The sequence below is a fragment of the Lutzomyia longipalpis genome, chromosome 1 (assembly GCF_024334085.1).
Source record: "Lutzomyia longipalpis isolate SR_M1_2022 chromosome 1, ASM2433408v1".
Taxonomy (NCBI): domain Eukaryota; kingdom Metazoa; phylum Arthropoda; class Insecta; order Diptera; family Psychodidae; genus Lutzomyia; species Lutzomyia longipalpis.
The window spans coordinates 40,197,056-40,214,947 of NC_074707.1; the positions used below are offsets into that span (position 1 = coordinate 40,197,056).

At 35.0% G+C, this 17,892-nt stretch overlaps 2 protein-coding genes across 4 annotated transcripts in view; one reads left to right on the forward strand and one right to left on the reverse strand.

The window, feature by feature from the left end:
- Window positions 1-17,892, reverse strand: part of LOC129787307 (DNA-binding protein RFX2) — an 865,065-nt gene that overhangs the window by 626,331 nt on the left and 220,842 nt on the right. The gene's annotated exons all lie outside the window — the stretch shown is intronic.
- The window catches only part of LOC129787338 (protein roadkill), a 137,330-nt gene that overhangs the window by 83,665 nt on the left and 35,773 nt on the right, over window positions 1-17,892 (forward strand). The window contains exon 3 of one of the 2 annotated variants that reach the window (XM_055822874.1): window positions 16,557-16,583. The exons of the other annotated variant lie outside the window; for it this stretch is intronic. The gene's annotated coding sequence lies outside the window, so the exon portion shown is untranslated. The remainder of the gene's footprint in view (window positions 1-16,556; window positions 16,584-17,892) is intronic. 2 annotated transcript variants of the gene reach the window in all.

Consider the following 17,892-nt stretch of genomic DNA (forward strand, 5'->3'; position numbering starts at 1 on the left):
AACATTAAAAAAGAACCACGTGACGGATCGAGATGAATTTTTTTTAAAAGTTAGAGGACATGATTAGCTACCATTTGAATCCGAGTTTGTTCAAATCGGTCAACCACAAGCTGAGATATAGACAAAAGTGTAGTTTTTCACTATTGTTCACTAAAATGGCTGCCACGACCGAACCGCTTGACCGATTTTCAAAAATTTACCAGATTTGGAAAGGGAATTAAATTACCTTTCCAAAGACTATCTATTTATTAAAATCGATGCACTAGCGGCCGAGATGCAAAAGGTCAAAGTGAAAATTTGTAAAATTGTGAGAAAAATACTTTTGCCTAGGTTTACCAAAATGGCTGCCAAGAAATAACGGGTTGACCGATTTTCAAAAATTTACCAGGTTTGGAAAGGTGAGAAATGTACCTTTCCAAAACTGGTAAATTTTTGAAAATCGGTTAATCACAGCCGAAGATATAGCCACTTAAAATTTGCCTTCAAAAATACCCCATTTTTGCTTGCCCGGAAACTTTTGACGGGTAGTGTACGTACAGTACATAGCAGGCAGCATTCACGTTGTTTATGTACATTCATAGTAATGACATTTTTATACACACATATGTATTTTTCTACACACAATGCACTATGTAGTTGCATGTGTGAGATTATTTTTCTCTCAGTGTATTTGTCATGGGAGAAATCTCATTTTTTTCAGTATTTTTATTTATACAGACAAAAAAGGCCATTTTTATTGGCAATGTTTTTTTTTTTAATATAGTATCACCCATGAAAAGCCCAGTGTCATATTTCTCGAAGGGCCAGTTGTCGGAGTATCTCTGATTATATATGTAGGTAGTTTCAATAAAATACGCGTCGCCCTCGTAATTACAATTTTCACTCTCTATTTCACTCACTTTTTTCTCACACTGTATCTCGCTGTCTCTTTCCTTTCTACATGTGATTATGATGACGAGTTTTTTTTCTTATTTTTCTTTAATACACCCAACCTCCCAAAGTATGTTGTATACGTATTAATAGATGTGCACATCATTGAGGAAAGATTAACGTTGTGTGTGCGGAGGCAAAAAGAGAGATGGCACTACAATCGTACACACAAATGCACGCAATCGGGAGCATAAATAAAAAAAATTATGCTTCTCTCATTCACACAAAAAAGTCCTCAATCTCTGGTGGCCACGATAAGTATGAGTTTTATGCCATGTGGGTAAAAAAAAATACGATGGAGATGAAAATTGCTCGAAGGAGAATCACATGTACAATGTGTGGGGAGGATTTATCCATAAAATCAATTTATATTGTCAATCTATCTCATTCTCTCACTCTCCTTGTGCTTCTTTTTTTTTTTACTTATTACTACTTAACGTTCGAATATCTAGGACTGCGTGAAAAATAAAGCTACCTACATAAGTAGCCCCATAGAGAGAGAAAAAAATATACATTATTTAGCATATTTTTATGCTTCGATAAGTCACCTAAATTAGTTCAATGTACACATAATTGTTGCAATTCATTGCTCGCTTCTTGACATTAGCATGAATGTCAATAGAAAAGAGGTGAATTAAGTCACCATGAGTGCACTCCAAATTGCCTCATATCTGTTGTTTCGTCGTCGTTCTCAATTTTAATTCGTTTTATTCAGTGGGGGGAAAATTGGGTCCGTTGTGTACATACAGAGAGTGAGTTGGGGTCAGTAAATGTTTTATTATCCTTGGGTGCCTTGTGTTATGAAAAGAAAATATGGTGTAATGCATTATGTAAGATTCTTTATTATTTTCTTGGTTTAAAATTAAAGAAAAGTTATTCGTTGTATGATCTTTAGATTTTTTTCAATAAAATAGAAATTTTTATTAGAATTTTTGTGAGAATTGAGGTTAAAGGGAATGTATTAGCCAATGAAAGTTTTGCTTGAATTTATTAGCCAATCAGAGAGAGTTTAATTCTTCTTCTTCTTTATTGAAAATTCAACAAGAGGCTAAAGTTGCAATTTTATTGGCTAATCAAAAAAAACTTCAACAAACAGTTGAAACTTTGCTGTAAAGTTATTTAGAATAAAGTTCATAAATTGGATTTCTATGTCAAAAGCTCACATCCAAAGCTTTTTATATTTTTCTTGCATTTTCAGTGCCAAAAAATGATCGTTTTTTAATTTTATAAAAATTCACGCAAAAATCTCAAGTGAATTCCGTGTCTTTGAACTCTTTTACTTGAAAAATCCGAATAAACGTCTTTGACTCCATTTGAGCAAAATGAAGGGCGAAAGTAGTAAAATAATTTTGATTTTGATTTCTCAAGGAAAGACACAGCCACACTGTGAAAAGTCACTGAATCCCAATGCTATGAATGGTATGCAATTTTATGCTGAAGGAGCTTTCAGTTTTGACTGCAAAAATGACGTGGATGTATTTGATTTTAAATGTTTAAAATTTATTTTTTGACAAGTTAATTAATAGGTAAGAGCCACAGAAAATATAGAAGTGATCTCTATGGGTAATGGAGAGGGGTATTTAAAAATTAATATTGTTTTGTTTATGAGAGCAATATAGGCGCCAGGGAGGTTAATTAAATTTTGTGCAGTACAATATTGTTATTTGCTACAAATGTCATTTGCTTTTGCACCCAAAATAATATTCCATTTGGTGTTGAGTGTAGCATAATTAATTTAAGAGGGGGTGTGAAAGCATAAATTGAGTGTTTAATGACAAATATTACAGAGAATTTAGTTCAATGAGATTCATTCTCTGCAATTTTGCAATAAATGTGGATGTTATTGTATTGCTTATTAACTTTATTTCCAATTAGGTCTGGCAATTGATTCAACTTTTCATATTCATATATTTATGTGCAGACAGTGGCAAAATGTTTATGATAATTTTTGCTGAACTTTGCTAAAAATCACACAGTAAAATGAGATAATGTGTGGCGTCGACAGGAATTTTTTTTATTATTATTAAATTAATGATAAATTTATGTATGCTCCCTCAATGTCACAAGAAGCAAAAATGTTTGATTAGTTGATTGTCTCATCATATTATTTTTATACTTGATTTCCTGAATATGCCGTAGATCGCGTTTTTTTCCTTCAAGTTTTTTTTTTCTGTGGACTTGAGCACTTAACAGTAGTGTGATATGCTCGATGTCAATGAAATTGGTGGGTCACACATTACATACATATACGAGAAATCTATATAATAATGGCTTCCTCCCCATTTTGGGACGGGAGGTGAGGAAGCACAATAAAAAGAGAGTGTGTGTGCGGAGATGGAATGAAATAAAAATTGAATTTCTGCGTGAATAAATTCAAGTTCATTCGATGAAGATTGCCTCTGGAGTGTGATGATGATGGGGGATTTGTTGTTGTTGTTGCTTCCTTATAGCGTGTGTACAGATGGACGAAGAAGTGTGCTGAATGCGTGTGGAGTTGTTGGGAGAAGAAAATCAGAGACCTTCAAAGGGTCAACTGGGACCATTCACCTAAACAACACACTCAACTCTATAACAGACCCAATACATACGCTATATTAGCACAACTCTGGGATCGACGAGGAATTATATATATAAAAGATTTAAAAAACATGCTCACTGGTATAATTCACCAGACCAAGGCGAACACTTTTTTTTATTCTTCACAACACTGCTCATCAAATATTATTTCGGCATGTGCAAAAATTCACCACGAGCATGCTATATACATTACGCATTATATATAGTAAGAAGATGGTTAGGTGAAGATTTTCAATAGAAGAGACAGACGTGGTAAAGAGACGAGAGAGAGAAAAAATGCCGAAAGTATTAAAAAAGATGTGTGTTTCATCAATTAGTTATTCTTTTCTCCACCTCTGCTTTGGTAGAGGGGTGTACAGAAGTTCTTGGCTTGAATTTTTCAAGATGAAATTGTTAAAGGAGTTCTATAATTAAAAATAATATAAGAACAATTAATTAAGACCAAACTTGATGGAGGTCTGATGAAGAGGGTAATGAGTCTTCGAAACGTCAAATGTCAAATAATTTTGACAAACCGCTACGTCATAGATCGTGCCCTTCCACACCTTGAATTTTATTCTTTGTATTTTTCTAAATTAATGAGAAGTTTATCATTCAAAAAATAAATTTTAAATACTTTATTTTTTCAAATATTAATCGAAAACTAATTTACCAAGAAAACAACTATCTTAAGCCAACTTCTTTTCAACTTTCCCACCTTTGCCAGACAAATTTCAAGAAGTTGTCACCGCGAAGAGGTTTTTTTTTTCTTAATTTGTAAATTTTTTTTGAAGATTTTTTTCTTACCCCGTGCTGATAGCATCTTACATCATGTTTTGGACATTTAATTAAAATAAAAAAATCTGCAAATAATTTATGCTATATTATCCGGGATAACGACAGTTGATTTTTTTTTGCTTGGAGATTTTCCTCTTTCGTCAAATTAATCGCTGATCTCAGCGTGAATTTTATCGGTAAAGTTAGCAAATTGCCATCGTCGTGTATGAGGAAAGCCCCAAAACAGACATTATATTCGATTATGATTTCTCCTTGTAGACCAATTTACCATCTTCACAAATTGATACACACTTAATTCATGAACCGCAAAAATTCAGAGCAGATTAATATCTCCATGGTGAGATTAATAACGAGCGAATGAAGAGTATGATGGGCCGAGGAGATGATGTTCGTGTTTAGCAAAATGGCGAATAGTTATGTGGGGGATAAACGGAAAGGAGGGAGAGAGAGGGAGAATATTTTTATTGATATATCTGTTATGCCCCAAAATTCCTTTGGATGGAGACGCCCGGTGAATCCAATAGACATAGCGTGGTAGAATGGTGTGTCAAGAAAGGAGAACCGATGAGGAATAAAAGAACGACTAAATGGTGTAATCTCAAGGCGAATTTCATATTATTATATACATATATTGTATGCTGAACTGTACGAATCGTGTTTCGAAGGTTATTTGAAGCTATTTTTGTATGTGATATTTCGTTAAATTTTTTTTTCACACTTACACATAGCAAAGAAGTTGCAAAATGCCTCTTCACCCTCGTTTTTTTCTCTTCTTCTTCTTCTTTGCACCACGCCGTGTTTCTGATTCCAAGGCGATATGGGATTACGCGGATGCAAAGGACACAAAGGGAGAGGACAGAAATGGCAGACCGATCGATACATTATGGAATCATATATATTGAAATTTACGACACGATTCTTTTCTAGACTTCTTTTTAACTGCCGCGAAGAATTTTGTAAACGTCGTCCCGTTACAAGATTATGTTTATGACTTTTTAACGTGATTTGCAATGGATTGGGGGGAAATTCAATGGGAAAATGGTTGATGACATGCGAAGAACTTGAGGCTTTTAATCTTAAGGAAAAATGATTAATTTTAGAATTATTTTTTGTAAAAATTGTATTACAAACGTTAAAAATTAATTTTCTATTTAAAAAAAAAACATTTGAGGATCAAAGCATTGAACCCAAAAACATTTCTATGAATGACTTTAAGGAAAAGTCAAATGGAGAAAAATTAAAAGAATTTCGGGATTATTGGTAAAGGAACAAATATATCATGTCAGCCCAATTTACCATAAATACTAACTTTCTCAGTTGGTGGCAAAATTGGTAAGTCAAGCCTTCCCGATGGCAATCATTCATTTTGTGACACTATTAGGAAGCACTAATGACAATTTTTATGTTGTGTGCTGAATACCGTAGGGAAAACCAATGTGTTTCATGAAAATTTAGCATTAGTCACGAATATGTTGTGGGGGGTTTGATGAATGAGGTCCCATTCACCCCATACTCGGTCTCTCTTTCTCCTCCCGTTTTGCACAATATGGTATATGTTCTTAGTTCTGTGAGAAATCATGAGTTCTTGTTTAGACTTTGTTGGACATATTTTTCCAGTAGGAAAAAAAGTTTAAAAAAAAAACTTGTTGCAAAATCGTGAGCTTTTCCATAATTTACTTTCTGTGTTTGTATATGGGAAAATATGTCTCAGACGTTATGTACATTTAGGTATGTTGAAATAATCGTGTAGAAAAGTTAGTTCCTATATAAATGGAAAATTTACATAAAATTTTCCAAAAGTTTACTTTACCAACTTTGCATATGAAGGAGTTTATCGAAATCTCTCTCTTGAGGGTGAAGTTTTATGTGGTGCTCTAAAGGAGTCTGAAATGTGGCTGCATTTTGGGTAAAGTACGTTGGTTATTTTCTTCTTTTGGTGGTGTTGCTACTAAAAAGTTATTACCTCATTTTTTTTCTGTGGTCTTTCGTACCACCTCAACCTCTTGAAAAATTTAAAATTACTCTTTTTCGCATTGACACACTTTTTATGTGGCGGTCTTTTCGAGACTAATTCGTTGGTAATATTGCATATATCTGTCTGCTATTTCTTCTTTTTTTTCCTCTCTGTCTGTTGTTCCTTTCCAATGCATCCACAAACTTCCATAATCTCAATGGCAATACGCGCAGTGGTGTGTTACAAAACCCATTTAATTGGGGGGGTCCTCGTAGACAGAGGGTAAATATACAAATTGTTCGCGCAGAGGATGACTCTGTGTGAGCTTTTTTCCGGGGGGCACAGGAAAGTCAAAAGTGCAGACAAAAGCTTGCACAGAAAGTTGTTTAACGAAGATGGAACAGAAAAAAAAAGTGAAGGTTTTAAACTGGAAAAATATGTTGTGTGAATATTTTTGCTTGCTTTGCTCGAAATATGAGAAAGTTTCAATTGCTTTTATATATAAAGCTATATATGTAGATACACACAAGCACTTGAACACAGAGCGTGGAAATATTCAAAGGAAGAGTTTATTTTTGCTAAATTTTCTTGCAAAAGGAACTTGATATTCACGAAGGTGGATTACTCCATGATTTCTCCACTGAATTCACGTTATTTCATCTTCGGTGTATGGTACAATGGATGAAAGTTCTTTGAGGGTAGATGGGGGTGAGATTGTGCTGAAATGTGATATTTTAAGGGGGTGGTTTTTTTTTTTTTATTTCCCCCCCAAGCACCCATAGGTCAGCGGAAAATGATTCCATTCGTGACCAACAGTCCAAAATCTTACAAATAGAACATTTAAATACAATTATTTACAAAAAAAACATGGGGAAGTGCTTGATCAAAAGGCCCTCTATCCACGGAAGAAGAATCCCTTTAACGAAACTCATCATTCCTTCGCTGCACTCCATGGTGGCAAAAAATCCAAGAAACACGTCCTTCCATCCAAGACTACTGCTTCCCGCATTGCTATTCACAGGATCACTGCGACGAATCACAGGACGCTGCTGAGCTTGAGGTGCCTCTGGTGGGCTGATGGTCCTTGCGTTTTTCTGTGTCCTCTCATCGTGGTCTTTGGCCCAGCGAAAATACCTTCCTTCTAGTTCCTCTTGGCATTCTACATGTTTCCTCTTTTCTCTAAGACCCTTTAGCAAGGGCGATCCTCGAACTTTCTCGTCCATCACATCAACTTCCCCAGAGAGATCCGAAAAATTCTCAATTGTTGCCTCCTCATCTCTCGATGCAAGAGCATCAAATCGATTTCTATTCAGCGTATCAGGAAATTCAGTGTCATAGTTTGTCCTTACTTGAACTTTCCTCCTGGCTCCTCCATGTCCCTGATTGCGCTCAGGATTCTGATTGTTACGTGTGTCTGCAGATTGCACATTAGGGGGCTCCACTCGAGCAGGTTGGGCTGGTCGAGCAGCTCTTCTGCGGGCCAAGGAACGATCCACAGCAAGGTCCTTAATTTCTCCCAACTTTGTACATACGTGGTTTTTCTGTGGCAGCAAAAGTTTACAGTTAGGGCAGTTGTATGCTCTATCTGTACACGGAAATGAGCCAGATTCTTCCGTATGAAAAAGTCCACACTTATCACATCTAGGACGACTGCCACAATGAGCCTCAGTGTGCCCAAAGCGGAAGCAAGTCTTGCACTCCATAACCCTTGGGGCAAACGGTTTCACAGGGATTCTGAGCTTATTAACCACCAAAAAGTCCGGGAGAATTGTTCCCTCGAAAATAATTCTCACAAATGGTGTGTTCTTCAGCTGCGAGTCAACCTTTTTCTTAAGGCGAATTGCGTCCAACAACGCGATGACCTCCGAAGATCCGTCAAGTACTCCGTACCCGGCTTCCATGATGTCCTTAATATCCTCACATTCATTCAGAAATATCTTCCCAAACACCTCCGAGCTCTTCGAAGGGATGTACGTGAAAAAATCTTTGCAAAAATCATCATCCCTCACCAACTTATTTGCATCTTCTCTGTTCTTCGCAGAAATCTTAAGCTTGTCTCTGTTGACGGGAAGAATAGACTCCACCGATTCATATTTCTTGAAGATCTTTGCCGAAATTTGCATCACAGCCAAATTGTGTTTCTTTTTGGCTCGAAGATACACAACAAACGGTCCTCTCGCTTGCACACCATATTGTCGAGTTCTTCCGGCTGGTACAGTAGAACCAGTCGCCCCGTTATCATCGTGTAGATCAGAGTGCTCCATTGTCCCACCATCACCAGTGTCAGGGGGATCAAGTTCCTCTCCGTCCTCTCTCATAACTACACACTCTCAGTGCATAAACACTTTCGAGCGTCACTTCAAACAACACTCGTGGCGCATTTGAGTTCTCACTCACACCACTAAACCCACAGAAAAGTTCGTGAAAATTAGGAAAATTCACTATAGTTCAAGACAGATTTCTTGCTAAATATTGTCCAATCACTTTACTAGCTATTCTAGCTCAAAATTTGAAAGAAAACAGCTGAAAATCTAGCCAATAAGCAGAGTGTGAATCCACACCTTCGACTCTCTTGAGACACAGAGTACGACTCTGATAAGGGGGTGGTGAAAGTCAACAATTTCTCTCATCCCAATCCAGACATTCTCTATATGTGTGTGTGTGGTGTCTCATTCTCCTAATTTTCCTCCTTTTCATCTTCTTATAAGAGATATAATATTTTCGTGAGTGGTTTTTCACGACACCCTTCGCACAGATTTGACTTCAATAGAGATTATCTCGTACACCTTACATTCAGGGAGGAAGGTTTCTTCTTTCATCCATTTGAAAAATCCATTCTTCTAAATGAGAATTTTCTTCGTCATTTTCACACTTTTCCACCCCTCGAAAAATTTTGTGCCCAAAGGGGGAAAAATGAAAATTCCTATTATCGAATTTTCACCAAATTTTACCTTGAGAAATTATGCAAAGTATTATGTAATTGCCAAATGTCTTCCTGCGGGGTGTGCCAAGAAATATTTCCGTTTTTGGGAAGAAAATTTGGCACTGTTTTCTACATAAAATACCTTTTGCAGCGCGAGAAGTTTTTAATGTGATGCGAATTCTCATGATTTGGTTGCAAAATGTTTGCCAAAGTATATTCAATGAAATATTCTTATATTATATATGTAGAGTATATGTAGTATGACATAAGATATTAAATTGTATATAGATATTCTCCCCAACAATACGGAACTAGGGTGAAAATGGCGCACAAACGCATCTAAGATATGGGTACAGGAATGAGAGGAAGCACACCCCTTATCAGTATTCCATTGCAGAAGCATCTCCCGTCTGGATTTTCACGCTAGAATATGTTAGTTCTTCAAATTTAGTATTAGAGAGCCATTGAATACAAATAGGGGGTGAATATAGTGTTTATAACACACTTGGTGCTACTTTGTATACAAACCCTCTTGTTTTGAAACTTAACATGAAGGAGGTTTATTTAGGACTAAAGCGATTGGGGTGATCTTTTTTTTTTTTTACAGAAATTGGTTCTTTCAAACTACAAAAATGATTTATAAACTCAAATGTATGATTTATGCTAAGAATTTTGGGATCTTTTATGTTTTTTTGAATTTATTTTGTATCCTACATATTTCTTCGAGCTATTTCAACCCTAAAACCGATACGATTGACCCTATTTTACGGTTTTATGATTTTTGGAAATGCGGAGAGAATATAAATGCTTTATTTCTGACTTTTTGGTTTATTTTTTCAAAATTAGGCTCCAAATGATTCAAAAGAATATCTTTGTTATAAGAATCTCATTTCTTTTGAAGCTTTTCTTAAAGCTTTTGAGCTTTTTCCTCATCTTACTGTCAAAAGTAATGATTATAACTTGATTTTTCTTCTTCATTCTCTTTCTCAAGGGAAAATGAATGGATTTTTTTTTCTTTTCCTCGTGCCCATCAAACTTCCAGAATATTATTCTCATTTGAAGAATCCACGTGTACAGATGTTCATGTACCAACCCAAAAAAAGACGAAAATCCCATTTTACTCCATATAAGCTCCACATTCAGAGCAAACGCGTGGACTGATACGAAGGTCGATGGTATAATTGAATAAAATGTTTTACAGAGTATGAGAAAATTTCCCAAATCAGCACATTTTTTTCTCCCTCTTATCGAGCTGTTTTTCATACATGCAAAAATCACGTCTCTTGGTAACAACACGTGGGTGTTTTATGGGGTGAACCACCCGCTGTTCTTATGAATAAATTAGTGATTCATTTATGAAATACGATAATCCCCTTCAATTTTTTTTTGCTTCTCTAAGAATCACAAATAATGATATCCAATACTCAAACAATATTTTGGCCTCATTGAAATCCCCCTTTCCCCGTGTCAATTGTATCATATTTTCGTGAGGGAATTGTAATAGAATCTCACGATCGGATTTGGTGTATTCAATTTCCGAATTGATGAATGAGTCAGAGAAGAAAAAAATTAATCTTGTCTCGAACATCAAAGTATATGGGTACACACAAATTCAATTCTTCTTCCCTTTAGATACCTTTCCCATTTGAAAGTAATCCATCTTGTTACACGAAGCTTCTAAAGAAGGAATTTTTGGGTGGTAAAATTTCAATAGAACGTCATTAGGATGGTTAAAATTATCTCTAAGGTGATTTTTCTTTAACAAAACCCAACCCTCTCTCACACCATTGACGCATATGTTTGCATGAAATTGTCTGAAGGGAATTCTTCAGAAAACATTCCTCCAGATTTGTGTGTTTAAATTTCATTGGATACGCTTTCGAAAAACTCCTCATCCCTTTATCGTAAAGTCCTGGAAAACATTTGGCACACACAGGCAATAACCACCACCCAAAATTGTAAATTGATCTTGTGTGTTAAATTCACTCTGTCGAGACAAATTCTTGTATTTTTTCTGGCTCATTCACTTGTATATTATACCCTCTCCAAAAAAGGCACACAGACATTTTTTTTGCTAAACTGTGGGTGTTCCATCGGAAGGTCGACTTGAAGATAAAAAAAAAAACACACAGCGTCCTGACTTCACTCAACCATCATACAAGAAACCAAAACCATACAAAAGAGAAAAATGTTCTAAGCATTTGGAAATTTATTCTTTCTTATTTGATTTCATCCGTTAAGTAAGCGAAACACGCGGCTCATCTCTTTCCACCCATGAGGAGACAGCCCGATGTTGAAGAAGAAGTTGAGGAGGAAAAAAAAAGTCATACGAGACGGGATCGGCATAAGATCCCAGAGACCACCCCTGATGGTGTTTTGTACAAATATGACCATTCGTGGATGGAGGAAATCATCGAGCCAATAGAACAAAACACACACACAATTCACAAGGGAGATAAACACCGAATAATCACGGATGAGACAAAAAAGGAGCACCCAGACTGATGATTATTTAGATAGACAGTTTAGGGACTTAACAACTCTTTGGAATTTCTGATGGGGGCACTTGAAGAAAAATGTTGACCTTTGGGGAGGTTTTTTTCTTTTCTTTTTTGGGTGAAGACTCAGGAGTTTAAGAAGTTTAAAAAAAAAGATCTGTGGGAAATTCATTAGGTCCGTTTTAAGTTTCTTGGGTCTAATTTAAGGTTTTCTTAAGCAAGACCTAAGTTTCTTATTTAATTAGGCTTTAGGTTTTTTAAACTAAGGTTGGGTATTTAGGTTATGACTAAGTTTTTTAGGGATAGGTCTCAGGAAGGCACAAGTTTCTTAAACAAGGTTTAAGTTTTGTTAGGCTAGGCATAAGGTTTTAAAGCTAGGAATAAGTTTGGTTAAGCTGGGTTTGATTTTTTAGGCTCTTAGTAAGTTTTTGGCCTAAAGTTAGATTCTTAAATCGGGATTAAATCCTAAAAGGTTTTCAGGTTTTAAGATTAGGTCAATTTGGATTGGGGCTAAATTCTGTTAAGCCCAACTTGGTTTACTCATCTGTGTCGAAAAAGAAAATATCATAGTTTGCACAAAATAACGTTATATATAATTCTCCCTAAAACTATACAAACTAAAACAATTAAAAAGGAAAACATCCCTTCTAATCTACATATGATAGTTAATCTTTAAACACGGATCTTTATGTTGCAGCATTAAACACAGAATTATGGGAAAAGGTTTCCACACAATCAGTTTATACTCCATTTTGTCCTCTTCTTCTTAATTGAAAATCCCATATGTATGTATACATATATTTTTTACGACCAACGTACTACATTTCATTGCACATCAGTTATTCAGCCTAATCGACCCAAATGTACTTTATCCTGTTGCAAACCCCATTCACGAGGGAGATAAAAATTAATGTGTAAATAGCATGTTTTCGTTGTATTCAATTGTGCTATTTTTCTGGGTTGCAAAGAAGGAGAAAAAGAGAGAGCAAGAATAAAAAAGAATTCTCCAAGTGTGGGATAATTAACCCAATTTTTGGATGGTTTCTGCACTTATTTGAGTTAAATTCACTGACCCAATTTTTATATATTCAATTTCGAACGCCGCACATTAAAATATTAAAAAGAGCGTTGTGGAATAAAGAAAAAAAAGCTTCGTCACTTCGTCATGGTAGTATAGGCGTGAAAGAGATGGGGTGTTATTACTAGGAAATGGATGACTGGGAAATGCTTATGATGGGGGCGGTTTGTGATTTTTCTTCGATGTGTGTGCGGTGGAGGGTTGATGAAATGCGCGCAATGGAGGTGACACTAATGCGCGAGTAAATGGGTGGTCTAGAAAATTATAAAGCATACACACAACCCTCTGGTTGCGTCTCTCATGATTTTCCAAGGATGCCCTACAACTCTGGATGTCACCTCGATTTTGGGGGTGTGTTTTGTTGGTCATGGCGGTGACTCACATTTACAACTGAGGGTCACATGGAGCGAACTTTTTTTTTTCATTTAATTCGAAGCCAAACGAGAGAAAATCAAATCGACCCAAATTCGCGACCGTGCAAAAAGTTATATTCCTTTCTGCTCACATTCAAATATTAGTTAATTTCGTAATGTGGCTAAATTACAATAATCTAATTGAATTACGCAGAAGTCTGTGAGAGGTGGTTTGTGGTGCGATGGGAAAGTTTTTTTTTGAGTTATTTTGTGTGAAATGTCAGTGCTGAAAGCTTGTTTTGAATTTATGTTTATTTTACTGGTTGCTTGATAAGATTTTTATTGGTTTAAAATTCTGCCTAAATATCAGGTTAATTTATGTCATAGCTTAGGAAAAAGTTGAATAACTATCTCTCTGTTTTTCAAGAATGACACTTCGAGTATTATAACCGTTTTCTTCAGGTCCTGAATAGCTAGGTAAAAAGCTATTAGAATACAGTTTAGTTTATCTGTTTTGCAAAGTTTTAGATTATTCGGACAATTATGGCAGACTTAGGCTGACTCTCTATTTGGTTTTGTGTGACATTTCGTGTATGATTACCCTCTTCATCAGGCCCTGAATAGTTAGGCAAACTTCTTTATAGGTAGAATCTGATTTTCTTTCGCCAGAATTTTTTTAGCATAAAATTTCAAAGTTAGTCTATTTAGCAAGCTTCTTTTATGACTTAAGTCAATCATTTCAGACTTGTTGTCTGTCTCGCTGTAGCGGTGCTGAAGGTAGTATGCCACACGCACCTGTAAGAGTGTTAGTTTGTGAGAAATAAAGCCGTGTCCTTGCGAAATGATGTACAATTTGTCACAGTTTAATGGATTAACAGTGGGCAACATAGCTTTTCCTAATACTCGAGGATATGTACAGACTCATACCCCCCATAGCACATGGAGGAGGTGATAAACTTACCGCTGAGTGCATGATAAAAAGTTTAACTCTCACAGAGTAGCAATTAATTCTAAAAGCAATGATGACCGCAAAGCTTAAGCCACTATAGCGTCATCACGACAAAATATGTGTGTGCGGTTTTTATACTTTTCTCACTTCTGACCTCGAATAACTTCCTCGATTATTATATACCTTTTTTTCATGCTCAACCACATGCGAAAATGTCTATGTCTCTCTCAGGTTATGTACAAAATGTGTCTCTTTTAATCATACTAATTACACTACAACGTGATAGTTGTTGGTATTTGGTATATACATATGGGGCTATGATTGCTTATGTTATATCATTTCAATATCATTCGTTTCTCTATATTTTTTTGGGGCGATGTTTTTTATCTCTCTTACTATATATTTGATTAATAATATACATATATTCACTCTGAATTACTTTATTGTTCCCTTTTTTCACGTTTATTTATTTATTATTTTGTATTCTAAAACACCTTTTGAGGTTTGTCGCATATAGCGAGTTGCTCTATTCCTCTAGTAATAAAAATACAATTCCGCACCAGAATAAACAACATGGCCTTATCATTTTTTTTTCACCGCGCTCGCGATTACAATTGGAAACGCCATGGGAAATAAAATGTGATTTTATTTGCATTCGAACTGCAAATTGCAGCTTTTTTGTTTCATGCAATGTGCAATGGAGAGTCTTTTTATTCAAAGTTAATACCACACGGCATATGTATAGTTCACACGTTTGCTATATATAAAAGCGCGATGGAGAAAAAATCCTTGAATCTGTGTATTAGTGAGACAAGGTCATGCGAATTGAATTAACTTCCAGACGTTTCGCATTTAAACGCGATGATGATAATGGTGAGCCGAAGAAGAAGGCAAAAAAGAGCATAGAAGGAACGTACCTATATATAGCATGTGAGAAAGATTTCGCTGTGAGGATGAGGAGGTTTTTTTTTCTTAATGTAGGTATATGTTGTTATACTTTCAAATGTCGCGGTAGGAAATGAATCAAGGATAAGGGTTGGTTTTTGCGGTGATCTTTCAAAAAACCTTCACAATTGATCTGTGCGCGCGAGAAGGAGGAAGTGAAACTTGAGGCTAGGGAAATGTTATCGTAAACAGAAAGCTTTTGGTTTGTGGTCTTGAGCACACCAAGTGGTTAAAGTTTTTGATATATGGACGTTGTAAGAGTATGAAAATTTAGCAAGTTTACGCACCTTCTGGAGCTTTCAATTTTGTCGATATCTCAATAAAATCAATGACTTCAAAGCATTTTATTTAGAATGAGGGCTTTACTTTGAGCTCATAGGCTTGTTTCTTAGTTTTTTTTGTGTCATGGGGAGTGTTGAATGCCGGCAATAAGGTGTGCGTGAATTATTTCAAATCAAAGTTCTATTCTGTTGGTTTTACTTTTAAAAGAGTTGTTTGATTTGTTTTTTCTCATAAGAAACGTGTAAATGTGAAAGTATAACTTCAATTGGTATTTCATTAGCGAAAGGTAATCTATCTACAATTTGTAGGTATAGTGCCTACAGAGCGGGTGCGTTTAGTCCATGGCGCACATTCCACGCACTACCGTGCCATGTGCACGAGGTTAAATGAACATGTTTTAAATACGGCATTAACAGTTATAAACTATTTTTATATATTGATTTTTTCTACCAATTAGAGGTGAAAAAAAAGAGAATAAACATATTTTTTCTCCCATGGCAAATTAATTTGAGAATTCGTTATGTAACACGCACCGGGGATATTAAAAAGAAATATGTGTAAATTATATAGTTTAGTATTTTGCGAAGAGATGTATCCTATTTGCAAATTGTTTCACTTCCTACAAGCGTGCGGGTGTTTATTTTAAAAGTTTTGCTCTATGAGTATGTTCGAGGTATAGAAAAGTGGGAAGTTTCTGAGGCATGTGCCAAATTCTTTTTTTTTTATTCGTTTTTCACCTCAAAATAACATTTATCCATCGTTATATATATAACGCTATTCTGCACTGTGCTATATATTCTCTCTGTATATTTTACATTTTCTATATATGAATGAGAAGTTTACACTATTTTGGCAACATTTTCAATGTCAATGCGATGACGGGGGTTCTCAAAAGGCAAACAATAAATTGTTCAAGTTTTATTATTGTTAAAAGCATTTAGAATATAAATGGGTGTGTGTGTGCGTATGTATGGGAGATGTGTGAGAAATATTATACATTTGCAAAAATCTCAAGTACAGAAATATATACATAGAGACTCATGTGATGTTAACGGATTTGAGAAAAATCATTCATCATCTCTTCCGGTATATCAACCACATATAAGATGCTAAAATTAATAAACAATTTTCAATTCACACGGAATTATCTGTGTAATTATATATATAGAATCATTTTATATTTTATAAGATTTATTCAATTTATTGCCATGACTCGTTTTTTTTTTAGTAAATTAATTCACAAAAAATTGTATTTTCTTGTATAATTCTATCATTGAAAAATCTTTTCAGGAAAAAATTTCCTCCCTCTATTTCATGGTAAGTTCGATTTTTCATGTTATTTATTCTAAAAAAAATCAATTTATTTTCACACAAGTTTCTTTCTGAATCCTTAATGGGATGAGGTTGGTTGTTCACAAAGTTCTTTTTCTAAAATAAATACAACATTTCCTAATTATTGATAGTTTAGGATTTTTAAAAGGAACTTGCTGATTCTTGGATGAGTTAGCTGATTCAACAAGCAGCACAACAGCGCTCATAAGGAGTTTATGTTTAAGGACTCTTAACTAATTATTTTTTTGAATTTGAAAGCAGTTAATAATAAATAAAAAAAAAATAACAGAACTTTGTGAACAACCATTGCGAAATGAATCTTCTATCCTTTGTTTATTTCCCGGAATTTTTCCCCTTAATTACTCTTTCTGTCTATATCAAGAAAATTGTTTTCTCTTTCTATTACGACTTATTCTGAACAATTAGTTTTTTTTCTATATATACCTATATTTATTTATTTATTTATTATGTGTAATTAACATCATATAATGTCGATTGTGCGCCTAACGCCACTTTTGCAATTAAGGCACTATATCAAGGGCATTTGTGGAAATGGCGGGGGAGAGAGACTTTCCATCATGTGTAAACATACATACACCCGGCTTTTATTATTATTGCAATATTTCAATCATCGTAAAGTAGCAATTGCACACATAAATACAGTCCAATTGACCACAAAAACCAGAATCGATTTGTTATTTAAATGAATTGTTGGGTGTCTGTTGTGACAAAGAGAGATTTATGTTTGGCCTCTTGGTTGCACTCACATAAATTTTCCAACCTTTTTCTTCCATTTTTTTCTGTACTTGCTTTAGCGATAGTTCTCTTTGTCAAGTGCTTGTCCTCCCGGTAAAGCATATAAGGATGTGGAGATATACCCAAGGAGTGGAAGGTCAGAGAAAGAGCAGAAGAAGGTCAAAAGATGATGGAGTAAAGTTCGACCACCCACGTCGTGTGTGTGTCCTTTTTTTGTGTTCAAGGAAGAAAGTTCCTTTTTGAGTATTACCTGAAACATCCTGAGAAATTCCAAAACAAATGCTCTGAAATTCTGAGTTTTTCTTTTAAAGGTGATATATTCTTTTTAAGAAGGGAAGAAACGTTTATTCTGGGTTTTACTTTCCGGAAAAGAATTTTTTTTTCTTAAATTAAAAATATTGTAACGCTTAAAAAAATTAAAGTTTCATTATTCCTAAAAAGTATTTTTCAATAGAACTCTTTTTATTTTGGCGTAATTTTATTAAGAATTAATAAAAACATAATTTTTCTTTTAATAATCTTCCAAAAAAAATCATTA